General features: G+C 40.5%; 1 protein-coding gene across 4 annotated transcripts in view; it reads right to left on the reverse strand.

Annotated features, from left to right (window-relative positions):
- The window catches only part of PCDH17 (protocadherin 17), a 208,350-nt gene that overhangs the window by 24,037 nt on the left and 171,084 nt on the right, over positions 1-13,229 (reverse strand). The gene's annotated exons all lie outside the window — the stretch shown is intronic.

Below are 13,229 nucleotides of genomic sequence, written 5' to 3' on the forward strand. Positions count from 1 at the left end.
TCAGCAACCTTCGGCACGCCAGCTGTTCTGAAACTACAACTCCCAGAATCCTCCTTTCACTTCTATGGGAGTTACAAGTGCAGCTGAACAAGTGTGCATGCTGGGAGATGTAGTTTCAAAGCAGCTGGAGTGCAGAAGGTTGCTGATCTCTGGTGTATACCATAGCACAGAAGTGCAGCTGTTGGAGATCGTCATTTAGTAATACTCCTATATAACAAAAAAAAAAGACATTTCATCTTAATCAATGAATGATAAGACAGGCATCCCCCTTACGCTTCAAGCACCTGATGAATTGCATTTATGTCAGTCAGAGAACTCCAAATTGACTTCTAATATTTTTGATAAAGCAGTACTACAGGTACATTCTCTTTTATATGCTCTGCTCCTGTGTACCTGCACTGCCTTGTTGGCGGATTATTCTTGTTTGCATGATTTTAAACTATACAGTGATCTGGTCATATTAAGCATTCCAGGATGATACTGGGATTACAGGGATAGTAAGACTGAAATTAGAGAAGGCATACATAAAACCCATTCCAAATAAAAAATAAAGGGTCAGTTAAATACATTGATAATTCATTGTCATAAACTATAATAGTGATAATAGAAAACAAATCTAATCTGGGTTCTGGAAGTCTAGTTGAACCATTGTGCTGGTATCTCTTTAGTTCACACACTGTATGGTAGAGTATGGTTACACTTATAATTACTATATATAATTACTATTTTCAGAATATACAAGGTAATTACTATTTATAGTTTGAGCACCTAATGACTATTTATAATTATACAGTATATGTGGAACTACAGTGCAAACTAGAGGAAGCAAACACCATGTAATACAGCTACAACCACATGTAAACACGAGGCAACAGCCACTCACTAAACCTGCAAGTTAGCAAGACTTGGCAACATTCAGTATAACTCCCAATATGTGGCCTTACAGAAACACAGAATACATATCCGATTTCAGTTCTCTTCTAGCTGTGTTGTTTTCTGGCTCTTTGTTCATCAGATTAATAATTTTTAGATACAGCAGATTGAAGTCTGTCGTCTCTAATGTCAATAGGACCTGTCACCAATTCAAAAAAGTGAGCTATGTATATATTCTAGATTGCACACTTTTACTTATAAATATGCTCCTGTCCATCTAAATGACTTCTCTTTGCTAGGGGGTGTTTCTCCACACTGTGACGACCTCCATCACACAGCCTCCTGAAGCAGTGTGATCTCATGAAAAGTGGGATTTCTTGTGACACCGCTCTGTACCATAGCTTTCGACGGGGCAGCCTCTCAATCAGAATGGAGTGAGATGCCGCAGCGGAGAAGAGCCCAACCACTGCAGAGAAGACTCTTCTCTGTGACGGTGTCTCACTATAGTCTGAGTACTATGCTGTCCTGGCAGAAGCTATGGTATAGAGTGATCTCGCGAGAAGTCATGAGATCATGCTGCATCGGAAGGCTGTGTGATGGAAAATGTCACAGTGGAAAGAAGCCTCCGCTAGCAAACAAGAAAAGTAACCAACTAAACCTCTGTGACTAGTCAACTCAGAGTTACATGTATAGTGTCAAACATCTCAAGGGACATTACTGCAAAATGAAGGGGGGGGGACATATTCATGAGTATGCCATTCTCAGAGAAGCATCTAGAATATTTAAATATCTCCCTTTTTTGAATAGGTGACAAGTCCTCTTTAAAACAATGGCTAATCAAAACTGCCAAAATCAGCTTTTTCAGATGACTTATCTCAGGTGTACTGTTTAGGCAGAAAAACAAGCAAGCACATAATTCTGTAATGTGCTCTTCAGAGGCAACAACTTCAACTGGAGGTACAGATGAGAAACATCCATCGCATGAAATGGACATATTTCATCCATGGAGTGATATAGTGTTGTAAATCCATAATGCTTATTGCAGCCAAGATTGGGGCGCAATTTTCACTCTAAGGGCAACCAGCCAATACTAGTAACAAGGGATGAATGACCAGACCATCCAAAATTGAGCAGATGGCTAACCGGAGACAAAATGATTTGGAGCTTTACACACCATAAAAGATGTTCTGTCAAACACCACCTTGCTCACATTGCAACACAACTAAACATGACTGTACAGAAAACAAGCAGAATTCAAATGTGAATGCAGCACTGGGTGTGAACGGGGGAGAAGACTTGAATTAACATGGACCTGTCACATTGAAAATGCAGTGCAATCTGCAGGCTGCACGTTATAGAGCAGGAGAAGCTGAGCAGATTGGCATATCATTTTAAGGAAAGAAAAAAAAAGATTAAATTTAACTTTTATTCATTTAAATGTACTCTCATTTTGATCTTAGGGGTCATGAGGGTGGTCTTTCCGGTGATGACGGTGCATACAAAGACAGCTGTCTATCACTGTGTAGTACCATCCACATGACTCCTAAGCCTAGAATGGACTGAGGTTTAAAGAGGACCTTTCACCGATTATTACACTATGAACTAACTATACAGACATGTAGAGCGGCGCCCGGGGATCTCACTGCACTTACTATTATCCCGGGGCGCCGCTCCGTTCTCCCGCTATGCCCTCCGGTATCTCCGTTCCCTAAGTTATGGTAGGCGGAGTCTGCCCTTGTTCTGCTCTAGCGCTGGCCAATCGCATTGCAGAGCTCACAGCCTGGGAGAAAATAACCTCCCAGGCTGTGAGCTCTGCGCTGCGATTGGCCAGCGCTAGAGCAGAACAAGGGCAGACTCCGCCTACCATAACTTAGGGACTGGAATCTCCGCCTACTATAACTTAGTGAGCGGAGATACCGAAAGGCATAACGGGAGAACGGAGCGGCGCCCGGGGATAATAGTAAGTGCAGTGAGATCCCCGGGCGCCGCTCTCCATGTCTGTATAGTTAGTTCAAAGGGTAATAATCGGTGAAAGGTCCTCTTTAAATGAATAAATGACAATTTATACTGAATCTTTTCCCATAGAATTGGATCCCCTGCGCTGACGGGGATGATGAGGCAAATCCTCCGGCAGTCATTTGCGCCAAAAAACTGGCGAACATGAAGATAAATTTGCAGCTAGCCAAACACCTACCACCTCGCCCCCTTTTTGGAAAAGTGGTGAGGGTGGCGTAAAAACACCACTTGCAAAAATATTTTGTCGCAATGGCGTCTAAAAAGTTGTTACACCAGAAACCAGGCGCGGGGAGATGATGACTATCCTCCCCTTACGTCAATCTGCCCGGCTCTCTCATCGCCACAACAGGCCGCCTGCAGATTGGACTGCATTTTCATGGTGACATGTTTCCTTGATAAGTATTAGCAATGATACTTGGCATTAATTGTAGGTCAGACTATTCAATACCTAGAAGTGAAAGTCTGTTCTGGGATGTCTAGCGCCTGGAAAGGGAGAACGTAATGTTCCACGGCAATATAACTTCTCAGTGGAAATAAGTAAAATTGTTGAGACACTTGAAATGATATTGGCTCCTCTGCTCTGACATTTACCGCAAGACAAGTGAGGTGTCATTTGTGATTCTTAGCATCAGCATATTGGGACTGCGCAATCTGCCCTTTGACTCCAATCAATATGCATCAATGGCGAGTTCACCTGACATCAGTTCCTTACCTTCCCGAGTCGCTATGTGTATACCCCTCCATGATAAAGAGACTGTAGAAATGTATATAGCAAGGCGCTGGGTTTCTGCTCCCAACATGAAAGTGCGTCTCTAATATAAATGAGACTGATGGCTTTTCTGCCTGGTTGTAAACATGAGGGTTTATGTGACATTCTGATGGGAACAGTAAACTAAAGCAGCGCTCCTGATTGCAGGTACGGTACCTATTTAATTACTATTGATCTGAGATAAATAATCGGGAGTCAGTAAATACTTCTCTGCACTTGTGTGCAGTTATTACATGGAGACAACTGGAATCCGCACAGTATTGGATTGTCTATTTATTGCCTTTAATTCCGTTTGTCAACACTTTAAATTGCTTGCATTAGCATACTGATTGGCAATAAAACAAAATGAACCTCTGCATGTTAAGACCTTATATATAGGACGCACTTCATGTTTACTTGCCTTTGTCATAAACAACACACCTATAAAACCTTTTCCTGCACAAAAATCACTGTAAATCAATTTCTGCTCCAAAAGTCTATACTGAGCCTAGTCAGACAAAGTTCCTCATTACACTGACCTGGCAGCAGTACAGGTTCAAGGTTAGACTAAGTGATTTTTTACTTATTTTACTGCTATGTCATCTTTTTTAATGTAATAAAATCTCGAGGGTATAAAAGGGCAGTAGCATCACTTTATCTTGGTTAGTTTATATTCCATACTCCCACAAAGTGGGGTGGGGTGGGGTGGTATCAATGACTGACATTAGAACCTTAGGCATATAATGAATACATAAAAACTGAAAAAGTTGCTGCATATATTGAGAGCTAGAATTTCAATAAATGATTCATTTCAAATGTCTGGTTCTATCTGCACAGTACTTTACTTTACCGAGCAGCAGTTTAAGTCTCAGAGCTGTTATTCCCTCCGTAAGAGACGGTTGTCGGCTACAGAGAGTTTTTTGAAATCACTGAAAATGTATACAGGTAGAGACAGACACTTCACTGTATGGTAATCCTGCATACATTACAACCATTGCCTCCCCTTCCCATTCCGTTTGTAGCTACAAGAATTGAATGCAAGGAAAGATATATAGACCCTAGGACAGGGGCAACACAAAATTATCAATGTCATTGGAAGACTACAGCGAAGATGACAGGATACAGTAGTTCCACATTTTATATATAAAAAATATATAGGGGCAGATTTACTAATGCAGTAGACAAGAGAAGTGCCACATTTATCACAATGGGAGATGCTGGATGATAAATCTGGCACACATTTAAGTTAGTCTAGGTTTAGAGCACCTATTAGTTCACTTACTATACACCAGAATTGTGCACCAAAATTTTGATGCATTTTTTATGCGCATTTTCAACCACACCTATTTATGGTGGGCCACACCTCCTTTCCAATAAGCCACGCCTTTTGGCATATGCTTTGAAAAAAAGACTCTAAAAGTCCCCAAACCACTTAAAGGAAATGTGTTACAAAAAATGTTATCTAGCAGTTAAAATCAGAGAGTAACACATCTCCTGTTTTTATTTTCTGATTGTAGATTTTTTAAATTCTATTGTTGAACATGATTATGGGGGCGGCCATCTTGCCTGACATGTTCTTAACAGCATTTAGAAAGCATGGGCCATAGAGGAGGAGACCCCACTGACTTCTATGGAAGAGTTTTCTGAGGTCATTGTACAAGGAAAGAACAGATAAGTTTTGACCATCACCTACTGTGAATGGTGAATCCTGTCTTATCTATACACAGAGATTATATCATTACAGGCAGGATTAGAATGAGTTAACTGCAGAAATGCAACCTGAACAAACCAAGTAGTGGCGCCAATTATTAGACACAGTGGCCATGCAAAAACGGCAGAATTGTTGGATTTAGTTTAAATATAAAAAATGACATGGAAAATGTAAAATGTCATAAAAAAATGATAAAAAAATATGTTAAACATAAAAAAGTGATTTAAAGAGCAGGTCATTTTCTGATACATTCCCTTTAATAAATGTTGTGGAAAGCCTGCATGGCTGTTTTCGGTTCAGATTGAGCTAGAATTCGGGAGTGTTTTGATGCTCCAGAATAGAAGAAATCACTGGAAATTTAGCTTTAGGGCTGATCCTTGTCTTTAGAGGGTTGCTGCTGTAATCTTTTATTTTGCAATTATTTCCTAAATCACTTCTTAACTGTGATACTTGATTCCCTCTATTCAAAGTACTGTATCCAATTTGAACAAAGGGATGAGAAGGAGCAGTCTTCATTCGCAGAATGATTTTGCTTTTCTTTGCCGCTCGGCAGGAAGATAGATCCAAGACAGTTAATTTGTTGTTTCAGAGGGAAAATGTGAAACATAAAAAGATTCACTCCCCAAAGCTTTACATTTTCTAACACCAAGGGAACCAGATGTATTTGTAAAACTAATGCCTTGGGTATGTTTCCAGAGTTACTACTGAATAAATATCTGCCTCTGTTAAACACCCGTAATTGTTCTGGTGCGGAGTCAATTCTCAGTGGTTTGTATATTAACAACATATGATAAAACGAATGTCAGAAAATTTGATGAAATTTTACTTATGCATAAACATAATATTATTATGTAACTTCTTTTATTGTTACAGCATTTCAAAACCATCAAAGCATCGGCACAAAGAAGTGACATAAACAATGGGGGTCATTTACTATACTGAAAAACGACTAAATTAGGTGTATTTCATGTGCACCGCTGCGCTACTATCTTCGCCCCGCTCACACCAGGTCTAAAACTGTTGGTGTGATGTGGGCCGGGAAGGAGGAAAATATTGATTCCTTAGGCCTTCCATACATAGGTGTGAATGTCTAAAGTTCATACACACTCATTTTATCTATCTAATATCTATGTATCTATCTATTAAGTATCTATCTATTATCTATACAGTTTATATCTATTTATCTATCTAGTACAGGGGTCAGGAACCTTCGGCACTCCAGCTGTTGTGAAACTACAATTCCCAGCATGCTCCATTCATTTCTGTGAGAGTTCTGAGAAGAGCAGAGGAAGTATGCATGCTGGGAGTTGTAGTTTCACAACAGCTGGAGTGCCGGAGGTTGCCTACCCCTGATCTAGTACCTATCTATTAAGGTTAAACTTCACTTCTTGATTTAATCTGGTGCTGCTGTGATTTTGTATGGAGGCTATCTATCTATCTACACAAAGTCATCTTGAATTTCCCAAATTTTGATTTGGATAAATCTCTCATAATCTCTCATAACTTTCACCATTTAAAAAAAGTCAGAAGACAGAGAAGAAGGCATCTGCCACCAAAAAGGTATAATCTGTGGACGATTTAATTTAAACCTAAAAACAGTGCCGAGTGTTTTTAAACAGGCAGTTTGTTACCAGCAGCTGCCATGCATTTACTCGTAGCCATATATGTCACGTTGCCATTACTAAAGCTGTCTTGAAGTTGAAGAGCTTGAAAAGGGCCGATACAGTCCTAGGAGACCACACAACGTCATACACAACTTTTAAAGGGCAATTAAAGCCCTTTTGATTTGGGTTGAATTTATTGAATTAATCTGCAAACTGATTTATTAGAATTGGACCAGAAAAAAAATCATATCTATCCTCTCAGGCTACCAGCCTTTGTCATCTCTAGAAGCATGTCACAAATACTATTTAGTAGGTGTGGAACATTATGGGGGAGATTTATCAAACTGGCGTAGAGGAAAACTGGCTTAGTTGCCCATAGCTCTAAAAAACGAGCTCTGAAAAATTCAAAGTGGAATCTGGTTGCTATGGGCAATTAAGCCTATTTTCATTCACATCAATTTGACAAATGACCCCCTATATGTTTCTATGATCCTTTTTGACCACTGAGCAGTTCCCAGGAAGATGATGCTATAAGACTCTTTATAAGGCCTCTTTCACACGACCGTTTGTCCAGGGTGGCCGTATCGCGGCCCATATATGGCGGGTCATCAATACACAGGGCACCGGCCGTGTGCACTCCGCATCACGGATGCGGACCAATTCACTTGGGGTCCCCAAATCTGGAAATGCGGTGCGGAACGGAACCACTACAAAGTGCTTCTGTGGGGTTTCGTTCCGCAAAAAAGATAGAACTTGTTCTATCTTTTTGCGGAACGGAGGGATCGCAGAACCCATTCAAGTGAATGGGGTCGCGATCCGCATGCAGATGGCCCATGGTCGGTGCCAGTGCATTGCGGACTGCAATTTGCGGTTCACAGCACGGCCGCGTGGGACACACATTTGTGCGAAAGAGGCCTAAGAAGACAATATTCTACAGGGGTCAAGGAGGAGAGATATGAAGTACCCAACTGGCACTTCTGTAAGATGGAAATCAGTTTCCATGCACTGACTTTCAGCCGAATTAAAGATAAGTCTGTCTTTCTATCTGGTAGCCAATCTGAATAACTAGTATAAGCTGCACTATAAAGCATAAGTTAGGGACATGACAGACTCAGTTAGCAGTCATTGATAATAACCGTTTGCTTTTTAGCTCTTTTCTAGCACTGTTGAAAATACATAGCAGGTAACAGTTATGTTGCTATGAGCACAACTGATCTCTACATATGCATCCTTGACTAGTTTCCCCATTTAGCAATAACAGATGTGTTATGTGCCATATACTATGCAGAACATTGTATATGATGTGTAATATATATATATATATATATATATATATATATATATATATACACACACACACACACACACACACACAATAGAAAAAGTAAGGCAGCACCAACCTATAAACAATACTGCGGGTGCAAGCTCAAAAGGGCAAACTTACCCAAAAATCCAGTCCAAAAAATAAAGTAGCACTCCAGGATAATGTGGAAAATAGTGGTTTATTCACCCATTGGTGACGCAACGTTTCGGCTCCAACATGAAGCCTTTCTCAAGCTTGAGAAAGGCTTCATGTTGGAGCCGAAACGTTGCGTCACCAATGGGTGAATAAACCACTATTTTCCACATTATCCTGGAGTGCTGCTCTATTTTTTGGACTATATATATATATATTCATATTTTTATATTTGTTCATTAATAGTCCTCTTAAAATTGTTGGCTATAGCAAATATCCCACATACTTAGTGATTCCCACAAGGTTAAGATTTTGGAGCCTGAAGGCTCCTTAGTTGGACTCAGTCAAAATATAAGCAGAATATTAGCAGCTGTAAGTTCAGTATTTGAGATGATACACTTTCAGAAAGAAATACTGTATGGGCATGTGTGTATTTTAAGTGTGTATGTATGTTGTCTTCTATAGACACCCTGCATGATTATTACTTTATAGTAATATATTCAGTTGAAGAAGGGATGGGTGTCTGTTAGATAGCTGCTTTAGTCATTTACAACATGACCGTTTTTTTATGTTATGTTAACTCCTAGCAGCCTCATCCTCATGCTCTTGGGAGAAAATCGATATCAAGGGATCCCAGGTAACACTGTCATTAACTCCATGTTATACCGCTCTACACATACAAATCAATACTGCTACATAGCAGCACTACCAAGTATTGATTACTGAAAATGTATGCAAAATGTGGAGTATTTTTCCAGCAATGCAGGCAGTAACTGCATAGTATGAGGAGATACATTATCTTTACGACTTTATGTCTACTTTACATCTTGTTTATGGAAAGTATGGCGTATGATATACAACAATGTTTATGACAAAAGCAGTATTAAAGTGGAACATAACGGAGCCTACTGATACCGCAAAATGACTTAGTTTATGACCTTTAAATGCCAACACACAGTCATGTTTATGTTCATTTATGTTGATACAATTTCTTTTTTAAGCTTTTGGCACTTAACGGCGGCATTTTCTATTTTCATGTGTTTAGTCATAACGGAACATTGATATATGTGAAAGAACAGAAAGAGCGGCGGTACATGAAATGTTCAGGCTTTACGACCTAGTTTAGACAAGTTGAAATTAAAAGTGAAAAAGAGGGTAAACATCCTGATGTAATATCACTGCACATTAACACATGATGGACCCATACACATGTGGATTATTATATGGCAATAGCTGGTTGCAATGACATATTACAGTCGTTAGGTGCTGTATTTTGTTCATGGAGCAGTTAGGATGATCATCCCAATGAAATGGAAATTAAAATGATTAGTATTAATCTACAAAACGAAAACACATGCTGCTAAAGAAATATGCATAATTCCCCATCAACAGATGAGGGGCCCATTATCAATGAACCCTACTGTGATGCAAAACATGCTTTATGTATTCCAAGTAACGGTACTTTCTAATTATAACACTGATCCTTATTGTTTTCAATGTTTTTTCCTGTGCAAGATGATCAAGGCCAAGTGCATGACATTTCATACTATTAGGAGACTCACACAATAGAGTTCCCTTATTTATTCATGTCACTAGTCATCTCAAGTGTGTAGCCTGTATTTCATTATTACCTACTGCCAATGCACTTTCATTTACTGTATGACAAACAGTGAAAAATTAAGGCTCGTGGTTTGCAATAAAAGCCAACAAAAAAGCAGCCAGCTGCCTACTAGATTCGCTATGTTCATGCACACGCAATGGAACCATAATTTGTACTTACATCAGTTTCACCAAGGTCTCGTGCATAGGAGAATTCCATGTGCTCAGAAGCGTACGGTGGTAAATGGAGTACATTAGAATCAGAATTCAGTAAGCAATGCTTTCATAATACAGCATACAATGGTATCCAGGATCCAAGAGCCAAAAGAATTCTATGCATGTCTACGTGTAAAACCAGGGACTCGTAGAGGTAGAGTATGAGACCATACCAGAGTATGCATGTATTGAGTAGCAGAATAAGAGCATGTGCATAATGGCCTAACGGCCTGGATTTTGATACTGTATACTGCAGCAGAAAATGTGGCAGTTTCTGCTGCTGTTGTTCACTTCAGATTCTGTGTCTGTGTCAGCACAGTAGGCAGGAACACACAGACAGTGAGCTCTAACTGGAACCCAGACTGCTTTTCCTGCCTAATTGCAGTGCAAGCCCGCAACTGGTCAACGTTACATACTCTGCTAGGTGCAGGACTGACACACATCCAGAAGTAACGACACAAAGACAAAGTCGTACAGGAATGTGTTGTAACTGGGTGGAAAATGCAGTATCAAAACAGATGGCAAGAGTGTAGTCAGAATAGCGAAGCCAGAACCAGATGGGAAACACAGTACCAAATCACGAGACAGAGAGTGGTCAAGGGCAAGCCAAGGTCAATCCGATAGGCAATCCAAATGTACACAGAACAGAACTGGGAGCACAGCTAGGGAGTGAAAACCTATCACTGGCAATGTTATCTGGCCAGGAAGGGGTTTAAATAGAGCACCGAGTCCCAGGATCAGAACCTGAGAGGTCATGACTTGGCACTCCATTTGTCAGAACACTAGAATACAGGAATAGAGCAGCTGAGCAATCAGCCCACTGCTAGTCTCCTCCAGCACGAGCGCGCTGTGGGGAGTAACAGAGCATTGCATCCTGTTGCGAAGGATACTTTTGCGTCACCAGGGGGCGTGGCTTCACAGCCCGTCTTTCAGTCTGGTTATGTAATTTTTATCTCCAAATTTATCTCTACCAAACTAGCATTGAGAGGACTCCTAAGCTCACACACATAATGGAGAGGAGTCCTCTCAATGCATTTTACTGCTGGCTTGTTGGAGCACAGCGTCAGAATTAAAAAAAGGAAGAAGATAAATATTCCATAACTGGACTCAGCGTCACTTACATTATACACCACATACTGAAGCTGACAGATTCGCTTTAAGTGGTGGCTGTCTACACAGACAGAAGGGAAACGTCCATTTTTGGTGCAGTCCCAGGATTTAATGGTAGAGCCGCAAACTTCTGCGCTGTCTCCCATTGGAAACAATGGGAGGCAGAACACACACGGCCGCAGGCAGAATTTTGGTGTGGTGCCCACACCAAAATTCTGGGGGCAAAATCTGCCATATGCATTATTGTTATTTCATCAAGATAGGATAAACATATAAAGATGTTTTCTGGCTAAAAGCCAAGAGAAACTACTGTTCTATGGCTATATACAGAATTGTCCACCCTTACCTTTCCACAATTTTCTTAAAAGATTCTAATATCTCATGATATAAATCTCAAGCAGACACCAGCAGCATAAAATACACCTAACAGAGTAACACATTTATTTTCTCAAAGCTATTCATCTTGTGCCACTCATGTCAGGATATCTGAAGCCAGGAGGAAAAGTAAAGAAGGAAACACCTTAATGTAACCAACTGGAAACACATACTGTAACAATGTCCTCTCTGTTCTCTGTAGTATATAGATGTCATTTCATAATTATTATCTAAATTCCGCACACATATTTAGCAGTTTTGTACAGAGTAAATATTCACAACTGTTCTAGGGGCCTCACAGTTCAAGTTTCCCACGTACACACTTTCCACCTTTTAGATATCGAAGACTGATCCTTTGAATAGGTCATCAATAGCAGATTGGTGGAGGCCCCAACACCATCACCGATTAGCCATGTCTGGCAGCTGTTGGCACTGGAAACATAAAAGCGTATGGAGCCATCAGCAGACGGCTCCAACCACTGTGCCGGCTTACAACATCTCAGCTTGGGATGAGATCTGAGCTGCCGCACACCACCTACACAGTAGACATAGCCTTCTGCTTTCATCTCCCCCCAGTTATGTTTTCTTTGCAGACAGTTGCTGAAAACAGCTGAACGGTGGGTGTGCTACAGTGTTGGACCCCGCTGCTCTGATATTGATGACCCAGGTCATCAATATCTAAAAAGCGGAGAAGCCCTTTGAGGGTATTGTTGGATTGACTAGATGTCAGATGCATTTCAAAGACTGTGTTGCTAAGAAACATGAATAAATAAAATCAGGTAAAACATGACAGAGGATAAAAGGAAAAGTGACTAAGGCAGTAAATTTTGTGAGCACTAAGTGCATCTTGTCAATATGATAAGAAATTATGCAAAGCAAACACATGAATTCTCTCATTGAAAATCAGATAAAGTGGAGATTGCCAGTAATATATTATGCATTCAAATTGATTTGAATGTGTACATATAAGTGGCTGGGGGTGTAGCGTCTAACATGTTATCAGGAACATCAAACTGTTACTCTGCTGTACCATTACTGTAACACACTCCTGCCCAAAGAGGCCAAGATACTGGGGACTTGTGAACATAATTTTTCTGTCAAACAAAGTAACAGGAGGGAAGGGATGCAAATGAGCTAATAACAAGCTCGGCCTCTAATGCCACCAGATGTAAGGCAGCTATCCTATAAGTCAATGTTCAGTTCTTAAAATAAGCCTTCAGACATGACTTGGATATTAAATAAGCCAGTACCTCATCTGCAGACAGCTGTTTCGGGGTGATTGCCCCTCAGTGCAGAGCAGAGAGTACTGGCTTAACTGGGTGAGAGGCCTGTGTCCGGGTCAAGGGGGAACTAACTCTTCTTAAGGAGAGAGCACCTTAATCAGTGGAGACTTATAGGCCAAAAATGCTCCTCTGGAATTCTGGGAGGGAAGGGATGCAAATGAGCTCTTAACAAGCTCTGCCTCTAATGCCACCAGATGTAAGGCAGCTATCCTATAAGTCAATGTTCAGCTCTTAAAAT

Source organism: Bufo bufo, chromosome 3, assembly GCF_905171765.1.
Source record: "Bufo bufo chromosome 3, aBufBuf1.1, whole genome shotgun sequence".
Lineage (NCBI taxonomy): Eukaryota > Metazoa > Chordata > Amphibia > Anura > Bufonidae > Bufo > Bufo bufo.